This window comes from Anolis sagrei, chromosome Y (assembly GCF_037176765.1).
Source record: "Anolis sagrei isolate rAnoSag1 chromosome Y, rAnoSag1.mat, whole genome shotgun sequence".
In the NCBI taxonomy this organism is placed as follows: domain Eukaryota; kingdom Metazoa; phylum Chordata; class Lepidosauria; order Squamata; family Dactyloidae; genus Anolis; species Anolis sagrei.
In genome coordinates, this window is record NC_090035.1 from 46,728,833 (window position 1) to 46,741,134 (window position 12,302).

The following is a 12,302-nucleotide window of genomic DNA, read 5'->3' on the forward strand; positions in this document are numbered from 1 at the left end:
CTTGAAGCTGGCCAATCAGAGACCATATGCAAATAGCACCACTGTGGCAGCCAATCCGAATGTTGGAACTTTCAGGCTGGCCAATCAAAACACTGGCACATACTCCTCCCGCCACACCGCCACACATCCGCCACATACAAGTTTTGACTTTTATTATATGTATAGACTAGCTTGAGGACCCGGCGCTGCCCGGGGTTATTAGAGAAAGTGGGTAATGGCGCTTCTGTATGCCAAGTTTGGTCTTTATTGGTCATTGGATGACGGTGGCATTGTTTTCAGGAAGTGAGTGAAGGTACTGCAAGTCCCATCATCCATGGGGGCTCTGTGTGCTAAGTTTGGTCTTTATCAGTCATTGGATTAGGGTCGCAGTGGTTTCAGTAAATGAGTAAAGGTACTGCAAGTCCCATAATCCATGGTCAACCTTCCTCCAAACAGCATCAAGATGTAGAGTGGGTCATGGGGGCTCTGTGTGCCAAGTTTGGTCTTGATCGGACATTAAATGAGGGTTGCAGCAGTCTTGGGAAGGGAGTGGAGGTACTTGAAGTCCCATCATCCATGGTCTGTCCTCCTTGAAAGTGTACCAGGATGTAGAGTTCGTCATGGGAACTCTGTGTGCCAAATTTGGTCTTGATCGGTCATTGGTGAGGGTCTTGGTGGTCTCAGGAAGTGCGTGAAGTGACTGCAAGTCTCATCATCCATTTCCAAATTTTTCCAAACCACACCGATGTAGAGTGGGTCATGCGGGCTCTCTGTGCGAATTGTGATTCTGATCCATCACTGTTGGCAGTTGTAATGGTCTCAGGAAGGGAGTGCAGGTATTGCAAGTCCCATCGTCCATGGTGCATCCTCCACCAAACCGCACCAGGATGTAGAGTGCATCATGGAGACTCAGTGTGCCAAGTTTGGTCTTTATCGGTAATTGGATGAGGGTTGCAGGAATTGAGCAAAGGTACTGCAAGTCCCATAATCCATGGTCCATCCCTGGCCAAAACACACCGGGACGTAAAGTGGGTCATGAGAGGTCTATGTGCCAAGTTTGGTCCTGATCAGTCATTGGATGAGGTTAACAGCAGTCTCAGAATGTGAGTGATGGGACTGTAAGTCCCATCATCCATGGTTCATCCTCCTCCAAACTGCAGTAGGATGTCGAGTGGGTCTTGTGGGCTCTGTATTGGTAATTTTCTGACCCAGCCTCCCCTGGCCTTTTCCTTTCCTCTTTGTCATCTCGGAACCTTGGAATTGAGGTTGGCCAATCAGAGACCAAATGCAAATTTCCTTCTGTCATGTCCCTGTTTCTGTCATGAACCCTTTTCTCCACCAGGGGCTCCTGTTGAAGCAGGCCAATCAGGGAGCATATGCAAATAGCACCACAGCGGCAGCCATTCAGAATCTTGGAATTGAGGCTGGCCAATCAGAGACCAAATGCAAATTTCCTTCTGTCATGTCCCCATTCCTGTCATGAACCCTTTTCTCCACCAGGGGCTCCTGTTGAAGCAGGCCAATCAGGGACCATATGTAAATAGCACCACAGCAGCAGCCAATCAGAATCGTGGAACTTTCAGGCTGGCCAATCAGAAAGCCGGCACATACACCGCCACACATCCGCCGCATACAAGTTTTGACTTTTATTATATACTAGCTTGGGGACCCGGCGTTGCCCGGGTTATTAGAGAAAGTGGGTAATGGCGGTTCTGTATGCCAAGTTTGGTCTTTATTGGTCTTTGGATAACGGCTGCATTATTTTCAGGAAGTGAGTGAAGGTACTTGAAGTCCCATCATCCATGGCCCATCCTCCTCCAAACAGCAGCAGGATATAGAGTGGGTCATGGGGGCTCTGTGTGCCAAGTTTGGTCTTTATCAGTCATTAGATGAGGGTGGCAGTCGTGTCAGTAAGTGAGTGAAGGTACTGCAAGTCCCATCATCCAAAGTCCATCCTCTTTCAAACAACAGCGGAATGTAGAGTGGATCATGGGGGCTGTATGTGGCAGGTTTGGTCTTGATTGGTCATTAGAAGAGGGTTGCAGCAATCTTTGGAAGGGAGTGGAGGTACTTGAAGTCCCATCATCCATGGTCTGTCCTCCTCCAAACTGCACCAGGATGTAGAGTGGGTCATGGAGACTCAGTGTGCCAAGTTTGGTCTTTATCGGTAATTGGATGAGGGTTGCAGTGGTCTCAAGAATTGAGCAATGATACTGCAAGTCCCATAATCCATGGTCCATCCCCGACCAAACCACACCAGGACATAAAGTGGGTCATGAGAGGTCTATGTGCCAAGTTTGGTCCTGATCAGTCATTGGATGAGGTTAATAGCGGTCTCAGAATGTGAGTGATGGTACTGCAAGTCCCATCATCCATGGTTCATACTCCTCCAAGCTGCAGTAGGATGTAGAGTGGGCCATAAGTATTCTGTGTGCCAAGTTTGGGCCTGGTCTGTGATTTGTAGTGGCTATAATGTTCTATGGGAAGTGAATCGGGTGAAGGTACTGCAAATCCCATCATTAGTGGCCCATCCTGCCCTGAACTGCACTGGAAGTCCCATCATCCATCGTCCGTCCTTCTCCAAACAGCATCGGGATGTAGAGTGGGTTAAGGTGGCTCTGTGCGCTAAGTTTGGTCTTGATCGGACATTAGTAAGGGTTGCAGCAGTCTTGGGAAGGGAGTGGAGGTACTTGAAGTCCCATCATCCATGGTCTGTCCTCCTCGAAAGTGCACCAGGATGTAGAGTGGGTCATGGGGACTCTTTGTGCCAAGTTTGGTCTTGATCAGTCATTGGCGAGGGTCTCAGTGGTCTCAGGAAGTGAATGAAGTGACTGCAAGTCCCATCATCCATTGTCAAATTCTTTCAATCCGCACCAGGATGTAGAGTGGGTCATGTGGGCTCTCTGTGTAAATTGTGGTCCTGATCCATCATTGTTGGCAGTTGTAATGGTCATAGGAAGGGAGTGCAGGTATTGCAAGTTCCATCGTCCATGGTGCATCCTCCTCCAAACTGCACCAGGATGTAGAGTGGGTCATAGAGACTCAGTGTGCCAAGTTTGGTCTTTATCGGTAATTGGATGAGGATTGCAGTGGTCTCAAGAATTGAGCAAAGGTACAGCAAGTCCCATAATCCATGGTCCATCCTCGGCCAAACCACACCAGGACGTAAAGTGGGTCATGAGAGGTCTATGTGCCAAGTTTGGTCATGATCAGTCATTGGATGAGGTTATCAGCGGTCTCAGAATGTGAGTGATGGTACTGCAAGTCCCATCATCCATGGTTCATCCTCCTCCAAACTGCAGTAGGATGTCAAGTGGGTCATGGGGGCTATGTATGCCAAGTCTGGTCTGTATTGGTAATGTTCTGACTCAGCCCCCTCTGGCCTTTTCCTTTCCTCTCTTTGTCATCTCGGAATCATGGAATTGAGGCTGGCCAATCAGAGACCATATGCAAATTTCCTTCTCATGTCCCCGTTTCTGCCATTCACTGTTTTCTCCACCAGGGGCTCCTATTGAAGCTGGCCAATCAGAGACCATATGCAAATTTCCTTCTCATGTCCCCGTTTCTGCCATTCACTGTTTTCTCCACCAGGGGCTCCTATTGAAGCTGGCCAATCAGAGTTTTAGCCTGCCATTTCTGAACTCTCACTTGCTTAGATGTTCCTGCAAGTATCTCTGTAATAATAGTGACAACACCAAAATATGGATTAGGGGTGCCTCTCCATTTCCTTTTTGTCTTTTAGCCCAAGACTGTATCACTATAAGGAATGGAAGTTTCACATGGAACAGAGAAAGCCCTCCATGCCTTAAAAGGTAAAACCTCATAAACATAGCTTTGCTTGTTTTCTTGTTTTTGTTGTTAACTCTTTTCTTGGATTTCTGGATTATTATTGCTGAGATTTTATTGGATGATGTAGGTGTTCTCTTATATTGCTATTTTTTCTAGGATCAATCTAAGCATTACCCAAGGCGGCCTGTGTGCTGTGATTGGCCAGGTTGGGGCTGGGAAATCATCTCTACTCTCAGCATTACTTGGTGAACTACAGAAAATGGAAAGCTTTCTAGTATTTAAGGTAAATTTGTGATGTTCAGCAAAGTTCAAGGGGATTGTAGTTTGCTTGCAGTTTCAAATGTGATAATTATTGGAATGCATGCATTGGTGAAATATCTTGATGCAAACATGCCAATGGCTTGGACAAAGAAACTAATGTTGGAACTACATTGTTTGAACTGCATTATATGGTGAGTGTGGGCCCATAAATGCAATTCAATTCTATTAAAACTGCATTATATGAGTCTACACTGACTAAGCTTTATTGTAGGGATTTAATTATAAGATAGGATAGTATTGCAGAGTGCTGAAGTAGCTACATTTTGGAAGGTTGGATTAGGTTAATCACATGTGCTTAAATTGAAAAAAAATCTTAAAAATCAGTGGATCGACTAATTGTTCTGAAACTTGGCAGAATTTATGCCCTGTTTATGTTGTATCATTGTGCAGAAATTCAAGGGGATGCCTCTTGTTGTAAAATGTTTCTCATATTGGGCATATTTAATTTCTATTTTTAATGTAATTTAATGTGAATCTAGCATGCTGTAGAAACCCATATACAGCCAGTACATGCATTGTGTCTGTGTTGCTTTCTGTACATATCTCCAACTTCCATTTTGCAGGGCACAGTAGCATTTGTTCCCCAGGAATCCTGGATCCAAAATGCTTCGATTGAAGACAACATCACGTTTGGACAAAAAGTGGACAGGAACTGGTTCAACCGGGTGGTGGACACTTGTGCGCTGCCGGACCTGGACAGCTTCCCTAATGGAGGTCAGGCAGAACTAGGAGAGAAAGTTATTATGACCTCAAGATGGCCTTCCTAGTAATAGTTCTTTTTTTTATATAAACTCATTGTTTGTGGGGAGGGAGTAGGTAGATTTTGGAAGTGCCTGTCTGAAATGATCCGAGCGAACATGCATTTCTGTATTTTGGTTTTTTCTTTGTATGAGGCTGTTTTCTTTCTAGGAGCTAGTTCTGAACTCGTGTGTGATAAATGTGAACCAGCTACAACTCAACTACATGTAAACTAAAATCATGGTATTTGCGAAAAGACCCAAGCTTCATCTCTGGAATATAGATGGAAATAAAATTGGAGAGTTTACAATCCAAATTGTATGGCCCTCCAAGTACCAAGATGTATCTCCAATGCCATCTTACGCCTGGAGGCTGTCTTCCTGAGAATTCAGGTCTTCAAACTAAGGCCCAAGGGCCAGATACAGCCCTCCAAGGTCATTTACCCGGTCCTCGCTTAGGGTTAACGTAAATCTGAAATGACTTGAAAGCATACAACAACAACAACAACAACAACAACAACAACAACAATCCTATCTCATCAGCCAAAAGCAGACCCACACTTGAAATACTAATAAGTTTATATTTGTTAAAACTGTTCTTCATTTTAATTATTGTATTGTTTTTAAGTGTATTTTTTGCACTACAAATAAGATATGTGCAGTGTGCATAGAAATTCATTCATGTTTTTTTCAAATTGTAATCCGGCCCTCCAACAGTTTAAGGAACTATGACCTGGCCTTCTGTTTAAAAAGTTTGAGGACCCTCTGTTTAAAAAAGTTTGAGTATCCCTCTCTCTCCTTCCATTTCCAGAAGGCTCCAGACTCCAAGAGATGGTGCCCCTGTGACTCAAGGTACATAGAAACAACGGAACATGTGCTTCTTCAGTGCCTGGTCTATAAAAACATTAAATCCCATCTCATTACGCAATGGCTATACAAACATCCAGGACGCTGCTTTCAGACACTAACTCGGCTTTATTGGAATAAGTATAGTATATAAGACATATATATAAATTGGGAGGAATATAAATAAAGCATTATTATTATTATTATTATTATTATTATTATTATTTGATACACAACAATATCAGTCCACAGCAAACAGTCACTATGCTGGCTTTTGTATTTGATCACATGTCAGACACTTCCCAAGTGTCTAGGACTGTGTGATGTATTGGCAAATAATGTGTGCAGATTCTAGTAGGGTGGCCTTTGGCAGCTGACTGGTGGTAATTTTGTCAGTGCTGATTGTTTTTAAGTGCAGGCCAAGACTTTTAGGCCCTGCGCCCAGTGTGCTGATTACCATTGGTACCAACTTTACTGGCTTGTGCCAAAGTCTTTGCAGTTCGATCTTTAAATCCTCGTATCATGCAAGCTTTTCCAGTTGCATCATCAACATCATCATTGGCTGTGTGCAAATGATTATGACAAGGATAGTAATACAGCATTTTCTCTTCCAAAACAGGGCATAAATCTTTCCGGGGGACAGAAACAGAGTTTGGCCCGTGCTGTTTACAAGAAGGCAGAGGTTTACCTTCTGGATGACCCCCTTTCTGCTGTGGGTGTTCAGATTGGCCAGCACATCTTTAAGGAAGTCATTGGACCAACCGGTTTATCAAAAAACAAGGTATTCGAAGCTCAGCTTCTTCCGTCTCTTCCAAGATACTTGTTTTATCACTTGGAAAGAATCTTAAAATCCTTATCATTGGGTGCAGTATGTACAAAAATAATATATTCTATGCCAGGAGTAGATATATAATCTAGTGCCTTCCAGGTGCATCTCTCATAAGCCCAAGCACCATGACCATTGACCAAGGATGATGGGATATGCACACCAGAAATACTTTAGAAGGCACTTGGCAACCCTGGTCTGTATTTGGAACTACTTAATCTCAATAAGAGCCTTCAGTCTTCCATATTCTTGCTGAGGTTAAATGAAATCCCAGTATGACAGATGGGGAAAATAAATTGCCCCATCAAGGTTCATTTATTTTATTTTATTTGTTGTGTCAGAAAAACCAGTCAAATTATTTTACATTTCTAACAGAACAAAGCAAACAAACAGACAAAATACAAAATGTGTGAGTTTGGTAGTTGGTTGAATGTCCTTTGACCAGTATCTGGCCACTTGGAGTGCTTCTTGTGTTGCTGCAAGAAGGTCCTCCATTGTGTATGTGGTGGGGCTCAGACTGCATTGTAATAGGTGATCTGTGGTTTGCTCTTCTCCACATTTGTATGTCATGGACTCCACTTTGTAGCCCCATTTCTTGAGGTTGGCTCTCCATCTCGTGGTGCCAGAGCGCAGTCTGTTCAGTGCCTTCCAAGCCGCCCAGTCTTCTGTGTGCCCAGGGGGGAATTTCTCATTTGGTATCAGCCATTGGTTGAGGTTCTGGGTTTGAACCTGCCACTTTTGGACTCTCGCTTGCTGAGGTGTTCCAGCGAGTGTCTCTGTAGATCTTAGAAAACTATTTCTAGATTTAAGTCGTTGACATGCTGGCTGATACCCAAACAGGGGATGAGCTGGAGAGGTCTCTGCCTTGGTCCTTTCACTATTGGCTGCTACTTCCCGGCGGATGTCAGGTGGTGCAATACCGGCTAAACAGTGTAATTTAGCCAGTATTGTTCCCATAACGGTATGTTATGGAGAACAATTATTATTTTATGAAATGTGTTTTTTGTGTCTTCCTGGATAATCCAAACCCACTACCTTTACGGTTCCTGGTGGTGGAAACAGAACTGGTTTGTTGCAATGAACTGGCAATTTTGCTGTTCAAGACACACTGTTAATTACCTCTCATCAGACTGGTTGCATACCTGTCCAAAAACTCTTGATACCTGACTGTATACTGCAAATATTTTCAGAATGAAATAAAATGGTGAAATGTATATGAAGGCGGACATAAATGCTGTTCAGATTTATTTCACTCTTCTCATCGCTGATAAGAAATGACAACCAAATGTGCTGTCCAGAAACAGAAAAATTCTCCAGTTCAATGTATTGTCAAAGGATTCCGTGGCCAGAATCACTGGGTTGTTGTGTATTTTCTGGGCTGTAAGGTCATGTTCTAGAAACATTCTCTCCTGACATTTCGCCTGCATCTCTGGTAGGCATCCTCAGAAGTTGGGAGGTCAGGATGCCTGCCATAGATGCAGGTGAAACATCAGGAGAGAATGCTTCTGGAACATCTCCAGATGTTAATGAACAAATACTATCCCATCATTCTTTATCATTAACTATGTTGTCAGAGACTGCTGGGGAGAAGAGTCAACAACATGTGGAAGAAAGGCACCATGATGCAGCCTAGTCAATGATAGCACTGGTTCCCCTTTCTTTCCAGACCCATCTTCTGGTGACAAATGCAGTCCATTTTTTGCTCAGAATGGATCATATCATCGTGGTAATGGATGGAGAGATCTCTGAAACAGGTTCTTGGCAGGAAATTGTGGCAAGACAGGGAGCATTTGCAGACTTCTTGAGATTGCACGGCGCAGAAGGAGGAAAGGACCAGGATTTTCAAGGTATGGCAGACTCCACTATTGGCCTTCCGTGATCAGATCAGAGCTTGTGTGTTGTCACACACTGGGTCTGTGCATAAGACTGTAGAAAGGACATAAATTCTGTGTGCCCAACGGGATGCTGGGGCTGCCTCAGATTACAGGCCCTTGGATTCACCCAAACAGAGTCTTTAGATTGCTTAAAGGTTCAACAATGTTCTTTATTAATGAAAACAAACAGGTACTTTCAAGCCTTCTTAACAGTCTATTGGCTCTTGCAATCTTGTTCACTGGGAACAGGCACTATCTTCTTAACTGTAATTAACTAATAGGAAAATCCTTAACTTCTAATCTGAGCAGTCTGTACTTGCCTCTGTTGGCATGGAGCCCCTACACGCGGTGCCAATTGCGTCTGGCTTCTGCGAGCGACCCTTACCAAGCAGAGCTTTGTAGACTTCCAGGGGGAAAGGAGTTCAGGTTTCGGTGATGGCTGGCTGAAGTCCCTCAGCAAAGGAGCTGTAAGGCTGTATGATCCTCGGCCAAGCTGTGGGCTGTAAAACCCCAGCCAAGCTGTAGACTGTATATCTCCCCAGCCAAGCCGTAGAAGACGAAGATTTCTACAGGAGCTCTTGGTATTATGTCCTGCATGGAAAGCTGCTCTGTGTGGACTGAACCCAAAAAGGCTCCTATTCCCTCCAAAAACCCAAAAAGGGGGTGGGACCAGGGAACCTAACTATAATTGACAGGTGGCTTGCCCTATGATTGCAAACTATAACAGGAAGCCACCCTGCTGCAAAATCCCAAGCCTGGGATTGCAAACAAACATTTAATGCAAAGCAAACAAAATTGGAGCCCCTGGTACAGCTGTACCTGCACAGCTTGTAAAAGTTTAAATGTTGAACAAAACTCCCCAAATCCTCCAGCTTGCTGTATCAAGCTTCTAAAGCACATGTGTCAAATGCATTGGCTGTGGGGCAAATCCAGCCTGCTGTATCAGAAAGGGCTGATCTTTGATGTGCTCATAGGTGCTTAAGTGAGCCCTATTTGAGGGAGGAAAACCGAAGCCACCCCTAGCCATTGTCTGCCTGTTCCCAAGCATTTCCTTTAATGGAAGATTGAGATGCTTGTGCCACATGGGCCATAAACTAGTATGGTTATTTATTTCCTGTCAAAAACATTACATGAAATAGTTTATCTAAAACTGATAAAATAAAGGGATCACAAGCTGCTAGATAGTTTAAGACCAAAAACAGGCAAAGGTGACACACAGAGGAAGAATTATTTAAAGCTACAGACAGGCATGTAGCCGGGGGGGAGGGGGCTCGGGGGGCTCGGGGGGCTTCAGCCCCCCCCCCAATTCTCATGATGGTTCGCGAAAAGGCCTTACTGGTGCATTATTTAAACTGTTATGTTTATTCATATCATGATCTGATCACCATACTCAATATATCCCATATGCATGGGGGTATTGGGGTAATGATACAAAAGGTTTGCTAGGCTAGACCCTCTTTCACTCAGACTCAGCCCCCCCCCCGAAACTCAGCCCCCCCGAACCCCCCCCCCCTGAAAAAAATTCAGCCCCCCCCCCCCCCCAAACGAAATCCTGGCTACGGGCCTGGCTACAGACAATGTTGTCCACCCTGATCCATGTTGCAAATTATATTGTCCAGAGATGGAGGAAGACTCTGATGTGAGATAAAGTACCTTCCAGTGTGTGTTATTTGGTCAAGACTATACTGAGAGACATAGAATTAGAGTGTTGAAAGAAACTGTAAGGGACACCCTGTCCAATGCTCTGCCATACAGACGAAAGGGTCATAGATGGGTGCACAGTTACTCTTCGAAATACAATTCGCATAGTCCTCCAGTCAGTATAATCACTGGGAGTTTAACTGAATTTAATTCTGGGACTTCCGGTAGCGGCGTGATGGTGGACGCCACGGTTTGCTGAGGCTCCTCGCAACGCCTTTCAGCAACCCGCTTTTCCGCGGCTCTTGGTTGAGCGGGGCACCTCCCCAGCTCCCCCCATCCCGGCAGCAAGAGGCGGGTGGGCGCTAAAGACCCTCTAATATCTATATGGACCAGACCCGACAGAACGACAACGGCAAATAGAGGAGTCGTGCAGAGCGCGGTAAGGTTACCTGGGGAAACCCGGGGAGAGAACGCCAGCCGCTATTTTAAACCCAAGAAGGCACTTTTGTATGTACTTTGGGAAAGAATAAGTAGTAAAGAAGAAAGGCAAACCAGGTTGAAAAGGAGAGCTAACGCTACCTTGGGAGAGAGAGGAGGAGAAGACGAGGGTCATCATGGTCCTTTGGCACTATATAGAAAACCGTTGAGCAGTAAAGAACCGACGGGAAAACTAATAGTAAGAAGCTAGGAAGCTAGGAAGCTAAGAGGCTAAGAAGAAGCTAAGAAGAGGCGAAGAAGAGGCTAAGAAGAGGTTAAAAAGCCAGAAACCAGAGAGAAGGGGAAGGAAAAGAGAAAAGAAAGAGAACTAGAAAGGAAGAGGATAAAATATCATCTATCCATCTGCCTATCTACTCTGTTGTCCACAATCCAGTGACAAAGTATGCGGAAGAAAGTAGGGCAGAAGACGGAGCAGCAGCATTACTAGCACTACCAGCAATTATAGTTAACTACATTAACTATAACGTCAAAAAGCTCCAATCCGCCCTCAAATTGCTCCTTCTTTCTGAACTCCTAATTATATTTACCGCTACTGTGTACCACAATAATATTGGGAATGGTGGGGACCGGGATGGTTGCATGCTCGCTACAACTACGAGGAAACCAGACGAGACGGGAAGGAAAGTGCGCTTGAGGAGTAACCAAAAGTAACCAGGAGCAACTTCAAAACCCGAGAAAAACCGCGTCAAGCCGCACCCCTAGCGCCACATCCAACTACCTTCCCTACCAACTCTACAATACGCCACTATCCCACCTTCTGCTCTATTACCTCAATAATAATTCCTCAATCCAACCTTATCTTACCTATTCCTCCGGTGGATTTTCGGGACCGACTGGCCTCCCCTTCCCCGACTGCGCCCTGCGCAAGGGAGGGAAGAGAGGAGCTGCCTCGCAGAAGAACGCGGAGAGGGGAGCCCAGGCGTGGTGAGCGAACGCCGAGCGGTGGAGGTAAACAAGAGAAACCGATAGCGGAATCGAAACAGCGCCGAGTAAAGGCAGAGACAAACGGATTAGGAGAAGGAGGAAGCTGGAAGCGAGAAGCCGGTGAAGTGGACACAGTCCCTTTAAACAACACAGAAATTGAAGGAATTGAAGGAGTAATATACTCCTAAGAACCTGATCAGGAGAAGGAAACAAAAAGCGAAAGTGGAGAAGAGCAAGACACCAGCAGGACAACAACAAGGATAAAGACAGAAGAAATAAGAAAGGTGAGAGAGCAGCTTTTCCTAAAAACACAACTGACCTTACCTTACCTAACCAAAAGCCAGGAACTCTCAAAGGAGAAAAACTGCAGGGGGTATAATACACACTAAGGGAGATGCAAGCCCCCCCAAGACAAATTTTCACAACTCCTATGAGGAATGTTGTCATATTGTATTGTACAGTGAATTGGATATTGTAGTTGGCATAACCCATAGATAGTAACATATGAAATAATTCTGCACCACGAAGTGGACAATGTTTTTGGTATAGCATATTGACAGTGACAAATGAAATAACTCTGTGCTGTAATTTACTATTTATATGAATTTATATGAATGAACTGAACTAGATTTAAGAGTATATGAACTTACAACTCCAAAAGGAACAACCAACTTGGTCGATCAAATTGCTTTGCGAGTGATTGGACCTCAAAAATAAGAAACTAGGGGCTGAGAGAAAAGCAATACTTCTGGAAACAACTTGACATTATATTGGGCATAATATTGGGGAGAATATATGATAATGTACTGTACTGTAATTCTGTTATTGTGCTTGGCTTAACATAGTGATAGGGACATATGAAATAAT

General features: G+C 44.5%; 1 pseudogene; it reads left to right on the forward strand.

Moving 5' to 3' along the window:
* The window catches only part of LOC137095615 (ATP-binding cassette sub-family C member 6-like), an 89,594-nt pseudogene that overhangs the window by 43,694 nt on the left and 33,598 nt on the right, over nt 1-12,302 (forward strand).